At 36.4% G+C, this 12,691-nt stretch overlaps 1 protein-coding gene across 2 annotated transcripts in view; it reads right to left on the bottom strand.

Moving 5' to 3' along the window:
- LOC123872179 (voltage-dependent calcium channel gamma-4 subunit) overlaps positions 1–12,691 on the bottom strand; it is a 77,112-nt gene that overhangs the window by 21,323 nt on the left and 43,098 nt on the right. The window lies entirely within an intron of this gene.

Below are 12,691 nucleotides of genomic sequence, written 5' to 3'. Positions count from 1 at the left end.
GAGCGAGATTTCGCCTCTGAGGTTGTTACAGTTAGTATCAGATGTTGGCGATAATGCCGGGAATGGAGGCATGGACGAAACGAACAGACCAAATTCAAACTTCAAAAGTTGGTCACCCATCTAGTTACCAACTTGGGTCAACATCGCTTAACAATGGCAATCGATTGATATGCGTTGTCACAACTAGACCTCACCTTTAGAAATTTTGAATTTCCAAAAAACTCCTACCGAGAATCGAATCCGAGGCATTCCACTTCTAATGGGACTATAGCGCTTAGCACTGCGCGAGGTAGGTCATCTGAGAAAGAGTAATTTTACAAACTTAGAAGCGATCGTCTGTATTAGGCCAATATATTCTCAGTTTAATTAACTAATTAATTAGATGAGGTCTAAATAATTATTCCTCCCTAATCAAGTCCGAGAAGGCGATTCCGGAGATAATACGGGGGTATAAATTAAACCCATTTTTATCCGCAATTACACTGCAGTGGTGTCCGACAATTTGCCGTAATACTAAACCTTTCTGATCGTTAATTATTGGAAGTAAGAGGATTTTAATAACAAAATATAAAATAATATTGCTTTTAGGGTTCCATACCCCAAAAGGAAAAAAGGAACCCTTATAGGATCACTTTGTTGTCTGTCCGTCTGTCTGTCGCGTCTATCAAGAAAACCTACGGGGTACTTCCCGTTGACCTAGAATCATGTTTGGCGGGTAGGTAGATCTTCACAACAACACAAAATAAATCCGAAAACCATGAATTTGTGGTTACATCATGAAAAATATTTAAAATGTGTTCACGAAAAAATTTGTTTACTAAATTACATAGGTATACTGGCGCAGTCCGTCATTTACTTGCAATATCTGTATACAAGGTAAAGCTGACTGAGTGACTGACTGTTGCACTTGACCAGTTTTACTAATTAACCCCCGATCCAAAAAGGGGGGTGTTATAAGTTTGACGTGTGTATCTGTGTATCTGTCTGTGGCATCGTAGCTCCTGAACTAATGAACCGATTTTGATTTAGTTTTTTTTTTGTTTGAAAGGTGGTTTGATCGAGAGTGTTTTCAGCTATAATTCAAGAAAATCGGTTCAGCCGTTTGAAAGTTATCAGCTCTTTTCTCGTTACTGTAACCTTCACTTGTCGGGGGTGTTATAAATTTTTAATTAACACTTGTTAAACTTCTTTGCACATTGGTGTACCATTCAAATGGTGGTACATATTTTGTTATTTGCCAGGTTTTTAAGTTTAACATACACTTTTTAAGAAATAAATTGAACGTAAAATGAAACACAAGTACAAAAACATGACTCTCTACTCACTTTGAAAGCTGTAATAGCACCGGTGTACAAAGAAGTAGAAAAAATGATAAAGTATTCTCAGGCCGAGTTGAAAACACGGGAAAAATTCCTCCGAACAAATCAAATATTTACCTGCCAAACACGTAACGGCTACCATTTTCTCCCCAATCAATATTAAATTTGTTGATTCTGTTAATGCAGCTTAAATTTCATCGATAATGTAAAAATACCTATCTTTTTTACAGGCAATTTTATTACGAGAGAGATAAAGACGCTAATTCCATGAATAATTCATGTTCGGTTACGAACTACAGACAGAACAATCGATGCTTGTTCTCTGAGAGAAATATAAATAAGACTTTTATGACTAACCAAATCCATCAAAGGCTGGTCAACAAACTTTCAGCTTTTATCATTCTTATGCACAAATCGTTTCCTGACTGTGGCGCTATACTTGAGAGTTATTCGGGATAGTGCGTGGAAAAAAAATTGAAATTGATTTCAGTCAGTGATCATCACTGAATGAAAGGCATCAAGTTTATTTGACATTTATTCTTAATCTTTTAAAGGTTTTCTACGAAGAATGATTTTAAATCACTCAGTGAAGCAGCAATGTTTAACCCAACCAATGTTAAAAGTTTGATGGCTTTTATTTAGTAATTCAATCATCCCGCAGATCTGAATTACACTAATATTATAAAGGAGATAGTTGTGTATGTATGTGTGTAGGTATGTTTGTTAACTCTTTTACGCTAAAACTACTGGACCGTTTTATGTGCAACTTTTTATCGCGTAAAAATTCCTGGTTCCCGCGGGATTTTAAAGAACCTACATCCACGCGAACGAAGTCACGGGCATCAGCTAGTCAAACATAAATCTGTCACTGCCATCAGCTGTTTAGTCACTAAGCAATATGCTATAATAGGACATAATACAAGCAGCCACGTCAAGTATTATCGTTCCCACTGTTCCTCATTACTCACCAGGCAATTAGTTATCTATTATGGATGACCCTCCAAGACAAATGATCTGTCACCTTGATGTATTGACATTTCGCCTTAGGGTCCTCTGACCGCAATTCGATTTGTCTCATATGACAGTATTAATGTGCTTGATATATCTGTTGTTATCTTTAAGAAGCCTCTAGCTCAGAGATTCACCAGCGTGACGAATTCCGAAAGGTTGTTCGTAAGTTCTTATCACATCCATTGTACTATTTTAGTTTCCTTCCCCAAGCACAAGTTAAAATTTAGTTTGAGAACTTTGTAAATCGGCTCTAATATTATAAAGAGGTAAAGTTTTTTGTTTATAGGAAGTAATCTCTGAAACTATAGGACCGATTTTGAAAATTCTTTCACAAATCAATGGAAAGCTACATCCTTTTTTTAACCCCCGACCCAAAAAGAGGGGTGTTATAAGTTTGACGTGTGTATCTGTGTATCTGTCTGTGGCATCGTAGCGCCTAAACGAACGAACCGATTTTTATTTAGTTTTTTTTGTTTGAAAGGTGACTTGATCGAGAGTGTTCTTAGCTATCATCCAAAAAAATCGGTTCAGCCGTTTGAAAGTTATAAGCTTTTTTCTAGTTAGTGTAACCTTCACTTGTCGGGGGTGTTATAAATTTTTAATTTACACTTGTTTTAAAGAATGTTAGGCATGCTAAATCATAACTCATTTTCTCCTTTCCCCTGCTACTAAGTGTGAAGCTTTTGCTAGAAATGAGTACGACAATAGCTAGTGCAACGGGTGGGGTTTGAACCGCCGACCTTTGGAATTCGGTCTGCTCCTCATTCGTTGGTGGTTGAGCTATTCAGTCTTGAATCTTTTTTAAAGGACATGGGCTATATTTTATTTACAAGCACCCGTGCGTAGCCGGGGCAGGCCGCTAGTATTAGATACTTTATAATATTATTTTTATTTTAAAACAATATTTTACGATGGTCATCAATGGTTTAAAAAAATAGGTATCTAGATAATAACTCTGACAATAAATAATAAGCATATCACACTAATATTATAAAGGCGAAAGTTTGTATGTGTGTGTGTGTGTGTGTGTGTGTGTGTGTGTGTGTGTGTGTGTGTGTGTATGTTTGTTACTCCTTCACGCAATAACTACTAGACGGATTTGGTTGAAATTGAGAATGGAGATAGAAAATATCCTGGATTAGCACATAGGCTACTTTTTATCCCGGAAAATCAAAGAGTTCCCACGGGATTCCCAAAAACTCATCCGCTTAAGCGATTTGTATGATTGGTACCGAGGTAGCTTGCGTCCCTGTAATTGACATAGGCAATTTATCCCGGAAAATCAAACAGTTCTCACGGGATTTTTAAAAGCCTAAATCCACGCGGACGAAGTCGCGGGCATCCTCTAGTTTATAATAAAAGGTTGTTTTAAGTTCTCAAGAAAAAAACAGTCCTGTTACCCAGATTTGGATTCCCATTTTGATGGAGATTTTTACAAACTTATGTATTTTAATAGTGCACCCGATGCTCCTGACGTCACCCGAATTCCCAGTACTTAACAACCTAGATCATACGATATATTCTAGATAAAATAGAGATCTTGAGTTGCTTACAACTTCAAGACACTGCACTTATAATAAAGTAGGCACTAGGCAGTTATATCTTAAGTATAATAAAAAAATTATTTCAGAAATAATAGAGTAAGTAAATAGGTACCTACATGTACACGAAGATCGTTATCAAGCGAATTTTATTAACCGTTTTATTTACTTTACAGCAACGCTGAGGTGGTCTCAAGTCTTGGTATTTGACACTTTACGACCGCCCTAAAGCCCGTTCCACGAGCTTAGATAACATTTTGAAGTAAGCTGAGAAAATACGCTGCCCTAAAAAAACAACACTGAAGAAATTCAATAACCATGAACGCAAATATCTTTCTGAGTATATAAAAATATAGACATGATTAATTTTACGTACCATGTACTTATATTCTATATAAATACCCACTACTTTAGGTATTTATTAAATGGCAAAAGAGTGGCGAAAAAAAAAAAAGATTCCGACGAATTGAGAACCTCCTCCTTTTTTTGAAGTCGGTTAAAAAGAAAATAATTTACAAATTCATTTATATGTAGATGGCGCTATCAGATGCGAGGCGGTCATTTTGTTATCCGCCGTCTTGGTTTTTGTTATTTGTTGTTATAGCCGTAATAGAAATACACACTCTGTGAAAATCTTAAATCTACCTACCTACCTACCTATTACGGTTGATGAGATACATCCCGCTGGCAGACAGATAGACAGACAGACTGACGGATAGATGGATGGACAGCGGAGGCTTAGTTACCCGGCCACATTAAGGGCCACCAACGCGATGTTCAAAGGCCGTTCCCGTTAAAGGAAACGCATTCACAATGCCGTTTGGCGTTGGACGATTTTAACCTCAATTCAATTGGAATTAAACGTTAACCGTTCAAGTCTGGCTACTCAGTTTAACCCGTTGACTATCACGATAATTATGGGCTTGTTGGTCACTGACCGAAACATCCCGTCTTGTTGGCAAAGGAGATCATTATTTTTGGGCCTTTTCTGAAAGTGCCGGCCAACGAAAAAAAATGGTACGGATCGCTAGAACTAGCCATTTGGAGTAATAGTTAATATGGCAGAAAAGTTGTAGGATTGCTCTGAACCAAGTTATACAAGGTCGAAGATTCGTCATTTTCATACATTTTATTGATTTCTAAAAGTGCTGGGAAACATAAAATAATGTTAGATATTGCTAGAACTAATGATTTGAAGCAATTGTTATTATGACCCGAAGGCTGTGGGGCCATTATATGTCGTGTTATACAAGTTATACAAAAAATTAATATACTTTGTATAATTAATTGTAACCGATTTTATGATTTTGTTACTGTTCTGATTGTTTTATACGAATTTGTATACACATACAATTATTTTGACTCCCACGAAGTGCTGGATCAGCTGCAATGTGGACAAAATTCGTTTATACATACCTGGATTGTATGCGGCCTTGTAATACTAGGTGATCTCATCCAGCCATCTCCCAAACTTCTGCCACTGGGATATCTCCGGCGAGCTCTGTGATGAATACACTATTTGGTTATAATTACTGTTCACCATAGTAACTACGGGCTTGCTTCAGTCGATAGCTGCCCAAAGCTTCGATTCTTCTGTGAATCTAGGAAAGTCATTGAACGGTGGATGTCGGCTTCCATAGCCTGGAAATGAGCTCTTCTTCTATTATAATTATTGTATGTGATAACAAGTTCTGCTAAACTGTTTTGCGCATTGACCAGTTCATGGATTTTGTCAAGGAAATCACTTTATTGTCTATCAGAACATGATAGCTGTTTAGCGATGTTACCACGATCCTGAAATAATCGAACACGTTACTTAATGCCCGGTCACTCTGATCAATCCTGAGTAAACAAAAATCTCTTTCAAAGCAATTGTTCATCACTTCCACCATCCAGCGGCAAATGGCTTAGATTTATTGGTTTGGTCAGTAATTAGCTGGGTTTCATTTAAATATTTTGTTACTAGCATTTGTGTCACATAACCGCATGCCTCAAGAAAGAAAGGCTATCTATAAAGGGCATGTACAGACAGATACAGGCGTGTACATATATCTTCAGAAAAGCACTAATTACTTTTTTCAGTGAAAATCATACCCTAACCACAAGTTCCGAAACCACTAAAAGCCTTTATATTTGTTGCGATGGAACAATAATCTACACGCTGCAGCAACTTACAATGCCTAGATTTTAAATGATACCTTAAATGATATAGAAGATTTTTACTGGATTCTTATCTTAGTCCATGGTTTTAGAGATACCATAAACAATCTTGAGGTAATCTTTCTTTTTTGAGGTGTGCGGTTATGTGGCACAAATGCCAGTAACAAAACATCAGTAAAAACCCAGCTAACTACTGACGAAGCCAATAAATCTAGACTTTTTACCATTTGCTGCTGGATAATGTAAATGATTAACGACCGCTTTGGAAGAGATTTTTGTTTACTCAGGGTTATTCAGGATTTGTAACCGGACATTAAGTAACATGATCGATTATTTCAGGATTTTGTCAGCATTGCTGAACGGCTATCATGTTCTGATAGACAACAACGTGCATGCACGTGATTTTCTTGACGTAATCCATGAACGGCCAGTGAGCAAAACAGTTCAGCAGAACTTGTTATCAAAAACAATATGTAACTATAATAGAAGGAGAGCTCATTTCCAGGCTATGGAAGCCAACATCCTCCGTTCAATGACTTTCCTAGATTCACAGGAGAATCGACGCAGGTTGCTTTGGGCAGCTATCGACTGAAGCAAGCCCGTAGTTACTATGGTGAACAGTACTTATAACCAAATGGTGTATTCATCACAGAGCTCGCCGGAGATATCCCAGTGGCAGAAGTTTGGGAGATGGCTGGATGAGATCACCTAGTATTACAAGGCCGCATACAATCCAGGTATGTATAAACGAATTTTGTCCACATTGCAGCTGATCCAGCACTTCGTGGGAGTCAAAATAATTGTACGTGTATTCAAATTCGTATAAAACAATCAGAACAGTAACAAAATCATAAAATCGGTTACAATTAATTATACAAAGTATATTAATTTTTTGTATAACTTGTATAACACGACATATAATGGCCCCACAGCCTTCGGGTCATAATGACAATTGCTTCAAATCATTAGTTCTAGCAATATCTAACATTATTTTATGTTTCCCAGCACTTTTAGAAATCAATAAAATGTATGAAAATGACGAATCTTCGACCTTGTATAACTTGGTTCAGAGCAATCCTACAACTTTTCTGCCATATTAACTATTACTCCAAATGGCTAGTTCTAACGATCCGTACCATTTTTTTTCGTTGGCCGGCACTTTCAGAAAAGGCCCAAAAATGTATGGAGCTAGAATGATCTCCTTTAATAAAGTAAAACTTAAGTTAAAACTAAATGCTTACAAATGTGAAGACACGGTTATTTTGTTGAATAATATAATAAATTAACAAGCTGTACAAAATATAGTAATGAAAGGCGTAAAGAACAAATAGTGCCTAATTACACAACCACAGAACAAATGGATACTATGTTTAATCTGAATCCCAATTCCGGGATACAAACGATACGCGTTCGAATCTACACCTAATGTTATAGTACGTATTATACAGGATGTTTGGTAATTAGTATATAAAGACGACACGTACCCATGCTATGTTGATCTGATAAATACAATGCTGAAGTATAATGACGAAATAAAATTATAAAAATTTCCATACAAAATTAAAAAAAATTATGTCAAAGTTTTCATAGCCCTAACGTGCCCTAACTCACTGAGATCGTTGGCCATCTTTAGATAGGCCAAGGCCAACGATATCAGTGAGCTAGGGCACGTTAGGGCCATGAAAACTTGGACATAAAAATAAAAATAAATTTGATGGAAATTTTTATAATTTTATTTCGTCATTTTACTTCAGCATTGCATTTATCAGATCAAAGTAGCATGGGTTCGTGTCGTCATTATATACTAATTACCAAACACCCTGTATATTTGTCAAATATAATGTTCTATTATCTACACCATTTGTAGATACATTTGTGGCATTAATGTAATAGAATATTATTTTGTTTCCTTGTATACTTTTGTTTGTCATGTATGTCATATTGGATTTGTTACGACTCATAATTATTAAATTAACGCAAAAGTAGCAACGACATCTCATTACTTAATAACTGGTCAAATGCGTGTCAGAATACGCAGATAGGGTTCCGTAGTCATGCAAGTTATTAAAAACTTTAAAAAAAACAACAAATAGTGCAAATTTAAAAATGGCCGCCTTGAAAATTAAAAATAGAATAAAAAGTGTTATATCTTGGTACGATGATAGAGAACCCTATGTGTGGGATCCAAATTGCAGTTAACCGATTTTTAAAATAGCTGTCACACAGACAAACAGGTGAACTAGACGAAACTCTATGGGTTCCTTGTTTTACTACGGAACCTTAAAAACTGACGAGCAGCTAAGCTACGTAGTAGGTAGATTTGAGTTTGGGAGTTATGAGGTAACATAAATGAAGGTAAGTACTAATACAAACAAGCTAAAACTCATAACTAACTAATGATAATCCTTCCGCAGTCGCGTAATTAATTCTTGTTGAATAGGATAATTAATAAAACTTTTGGTTTGTTCCTGCCGGCGCCAAAAAAATGTAAAATTTTATTATGGACTAAGAGTCAGCGATTTAAACTTTTGAACTTTAAGGGCTTTAGGCAGGGGGTTGCCATGACACTGTGTCTAGCAATGAATGCATGACGTTATTTCTAATACCTATTATTCCGAAGAAAAGATAAAAAATTAGACTTTATACTTTGACGTCAGATTATTTATTTTTATTATTAGCACCCCAGAGGCGTGGCATAGTCTTCTTTTTATCCCAATAAGGAAAATTAGAGTTCCCACGGAATTTTCAAAAACCCAATTCCACGAGGATGAAGTCGCGAACATCGTCTAGTTGATAAATAAATAACATCCCCTTTAAAGTCCCTAATAGTAACGACAGCGATAAACGTTCGCATTAAACTTAATTACGATTGCGACGCCCTAAGACAGACCAAAGTCTCAACGGCGGGATCTTACGGTCTTACGGAACTTATGAAACTCATTTGGGCGGCGAACAATGCCACGCTTCTGGAAAATTGTTTCCAACTTTAGAATTTTGTATGAGAACTAATAGCAATCTTTAATTGGAGTGCAACAGCTGTAACTTAAAATATTCTAAGATTAGCTAAGTCATCATCATCATCATCAACAACAACCGATACACGTCCACTGCTGGACATAGGTTTCTTGTAGACTTCCACACGCCATGGTGGAAATTCGAAATTCCCATCCACATCCACGGTATAGGAAATTAAGCCGCCGGCCGTCACTATACTCTTATATATAATCATGACCCTTAAGAGTCGTATGCAATCGTTATTATCATTCAAGTCATACGCAGAAGAGTATAAAAGCCCACCACGTTATTAAAATCTAAGAACCCCCCCGTCCTATTATGTGCGATCACACAACCCTCAACAATGAGGAGTCGACGCAAAGAGGTATCGCACTTGCCAGAGATATTATGACTGATCCATTTCCCCAATTTTGACGTAAAGTCATGAACCCTTATCGAACTTATCCCATTTCACGTTGCTACGACACGGGCGAGGACAAAGAAAATTGGGAATATATTATGGGATGGAATGCCCGCATACCATCATGAAATATGTGTTTATAAAGCGAATACAAAAAATATCTTAGGAATGTTAAACCCAAGTCCCAAACCGGTAATACTGCTAATACCACAGAATATCTAGTACTAACTAATATTATAGATTCGGGTAGTACTTTTAGTAAAAAATAATTTTTGAAAATTCGTTTAAATGCGATCTCGTCCTTAAATAGCCCCGTGGTCAATTTCGATTGATCCCTAAAATTTTTGTGTCCATTTCCAAAAACGTAATGCACCAAACCGCTAGCGCGTAGCAAAAATGTGCGAGGCCAGATATTGCGATTCGATCCGATGACAGTAAGTGATGATTTTGGAAGAAAATGGTAACAAAATTATGAATACCAAAATTTATCGAACACTTCTTCCACTTATAATGCCACAACACTAATCGCGTCTCCAAAATAAAATATAGATTACAATTACTATGTATTCTTAAAATTGTACCTAAAAAGTGTCAACTGTTGTTCATTTCCTAAATGATTCAACTAGGAACTGCACTCAATGCAAAGATTTGAGAATGAGATCCGAAAACGTGGCGAGTAGGCGAGACTTTTAAATAAAAGAGTAGAATGATTCTGTCGCAATGCATTTTAGAGCAAGTCATATTAGAAAACTCCCACAAAATAAATGCCTCTGTTATATTGTCAGAGCATGAAAAAGTGATATATGACTCCGGTTACGCGACTTTTCTTTTGTAATGACAGAAAACTACAAGAGTCCTCTTCGAAGGGAAAACAACGTATACAGACTCCGGTCCCCGTCACACTTTATAAACAAGACGAACGCTATAAAGAGTTTCAGAGCAAAAATGAAACTGGGAATTTAGCCAATAAAAGCGGGGTAGACAACGCTTTTGAAATTCCTGTTATGTAGTACTTCACACGTACTATGCTCCTAATGTTTTTGTGCGGTTTAATGGAAATTGCATGGTTTTTGGTTACACTAATATGCTAAAAGAGAGAAAAGATATGTACCTAGGTTATTTTATTTAACGTATTATATGTAATATTGTCTTCTTTAACTTTAATTATAAATGCGAAGATGTGTCTATTTGTCTCCCTATATGCTACCTTTTCATTTCTGTTTAACCAATTTTGATGAAATTTGGTACAGAGATAGTATATGCTTTTTATCTTGCAAAATCAGAGTTCTCGCAGGATATTTGAAAATACTAAATCCACCGGGCATTATCTATTTAGTACAGAGACAGCTTGCATTCTGGAGATAGCAGGCTACTTTAATGTCAAAACAATGTTCCCACAGGATTTTACAAAAACCTAAGCTCACCCGGACTATGTCACGGGCATCGCATACTTATTAATAAGATGGAGAAAAAGTAATAAGTATCAAACATGTGAATAAATACATTTTTTTAAAGCTCTCCATTTGCCATGAAACATTCTTGTGTGTTCTTTAAATAATATTTTGCGCAGTTGAGATGGAGTGTACACAATTTCTCATCACGGTTTCCGAGCCGCCTGTTGGCTTACTCCGTCATAATATTATTTTAACTTATACGTTCGCTTCAGTTTTGTAAAGTTACCATTTTAAAATTTCTGCTAGAGCTTCAAAACTTAACTTTTAAAATTTAATATCTTTAAACAAAAATACGCATTATTATATTAGGAGTAATCGTCTCAACCAATGGATTTCCACCTATCCACTTCTGGACTTTTGTTATACCCCCCCGTCCACACTATGCCCGTGTGGTATGGGAAGGAGCGAGGAACGGAGGCAGAGACGTAGTGTGGCCGCGTTACTCGCGTGTTCCTCGTTCATGCCTATCGCTCCCTATTTTGTTGGTAAGTATGCAATAGCGCGCACGCTGCCACAGTTTCGACGTCCATCGCGTTGCAAAGGCAAGCGACCGCGGCGCGGCGGCGCGGCGCGGGCGTCGCGATTAATTGCGCGAGTAGAGCAGTGTGTGGACTGTGGACGGGGGGATAGATTTACACACTAAATCTAAATCTATCCCGATTTACACACTTTATTCACGGTCTTGTGCCATTTGTGTCTAGCGGCAATGGTCTTCTGCAGTAATGTGCTTATAACATCTTTAAAGTTAAATTTTCAACGCAACCTTTTTTTTTAAGTAATTTCCCAGTTTTGTTCCAAGACAAAAAATCTCACTTTAAGTTTGTTAATATTTTAATAAGTTTTACATAGCAAAATTCTGTTTTAATTTCAGTAAATGTACTTCATACGAAAAACATCATAAGAACTTGGGCACTGGTTCAATCTATCACATAAATATCAGTTTTTTGTTGTTAAAGTAGACTTGATCTCAGCGCACGCATTATCTTGGCATCTTTCGGCATTTATTCCACGCGTGTTCTAAAATATTCCAGAAACTTGGGGAAGTTTTCTCGTCATTGTTATTGCCAGAGTTTCAACATCAGGCCTGATTGATGAGACGTGTTTCTTGAGCAACATAAAAATTGCTGTAATCCTCGCCCAATGGCTTGATTATGGCCGTTAATCTTCCTTGATGCCCTAAGATGTTTTTTTATCGTCCTTGTTTTATTTACCCCCGCCAAATCGCAGGCAATTGCGACTACTTAACTGAATTAAACCGACTGAGAACTAGGGACGTATTATACGCAGATGTATAATATTTCAGCTGTAAAGAATCGATATTGTTTATAATTTTTATGATAGTTTTTATATATATTTTGATATATTTTTATATTTTGATATAGGTATATACTTATTTAAAAATTATTTAACGATATTGTTTTTGTTTTTTGTGTTGTTTGTTGTTGTTGTATAAAATCACTTTTTGGTTACATAAATTAACTATGCCATGGAGCCAAAAACAAGTAATTTTGTAATATATCTATTGGTACAACTTAACTGTTTCAAAAATAAGCTAGGTTTATAGAATTCACTGAAGCGGAGAATTACGTTAATTTCTGCATAAATCTACGTATAAGTTACGAAAAAGCGTCGTGACATCTTTACTTTTTATTCTGTGTTAACTTGAACACTAGAGCCTTAAGTCCATTGCACAAAAAGTGTCAATAAAAAATTTATATCACCCCCGACGAGTGAAGGTTACAGTAACTAGAAAAAACCTGATAACTTTCAAACGGCTAAACCGATTTTCTT

Source organism: Maniola jurtina, chromosome 14 (assembly GCF_905333055.1).
Source record: "Maniola jurtina chromosome 14, ilManJurt1.1, whole genome shotgun sequence".
NCBI classification, from domain to species: domain Eukaryota; kingdom Metazoa; phylum Arthropoda; class Insecta; order Lepidoptera; family Nymphalidae; genus Maniola; species Maniola jurtina.
The sequence above is the reverse complement of the archived record's forward strand: the minus strand, read 5'-3'. Positions and strand labels throughout refer to the sequence as shown.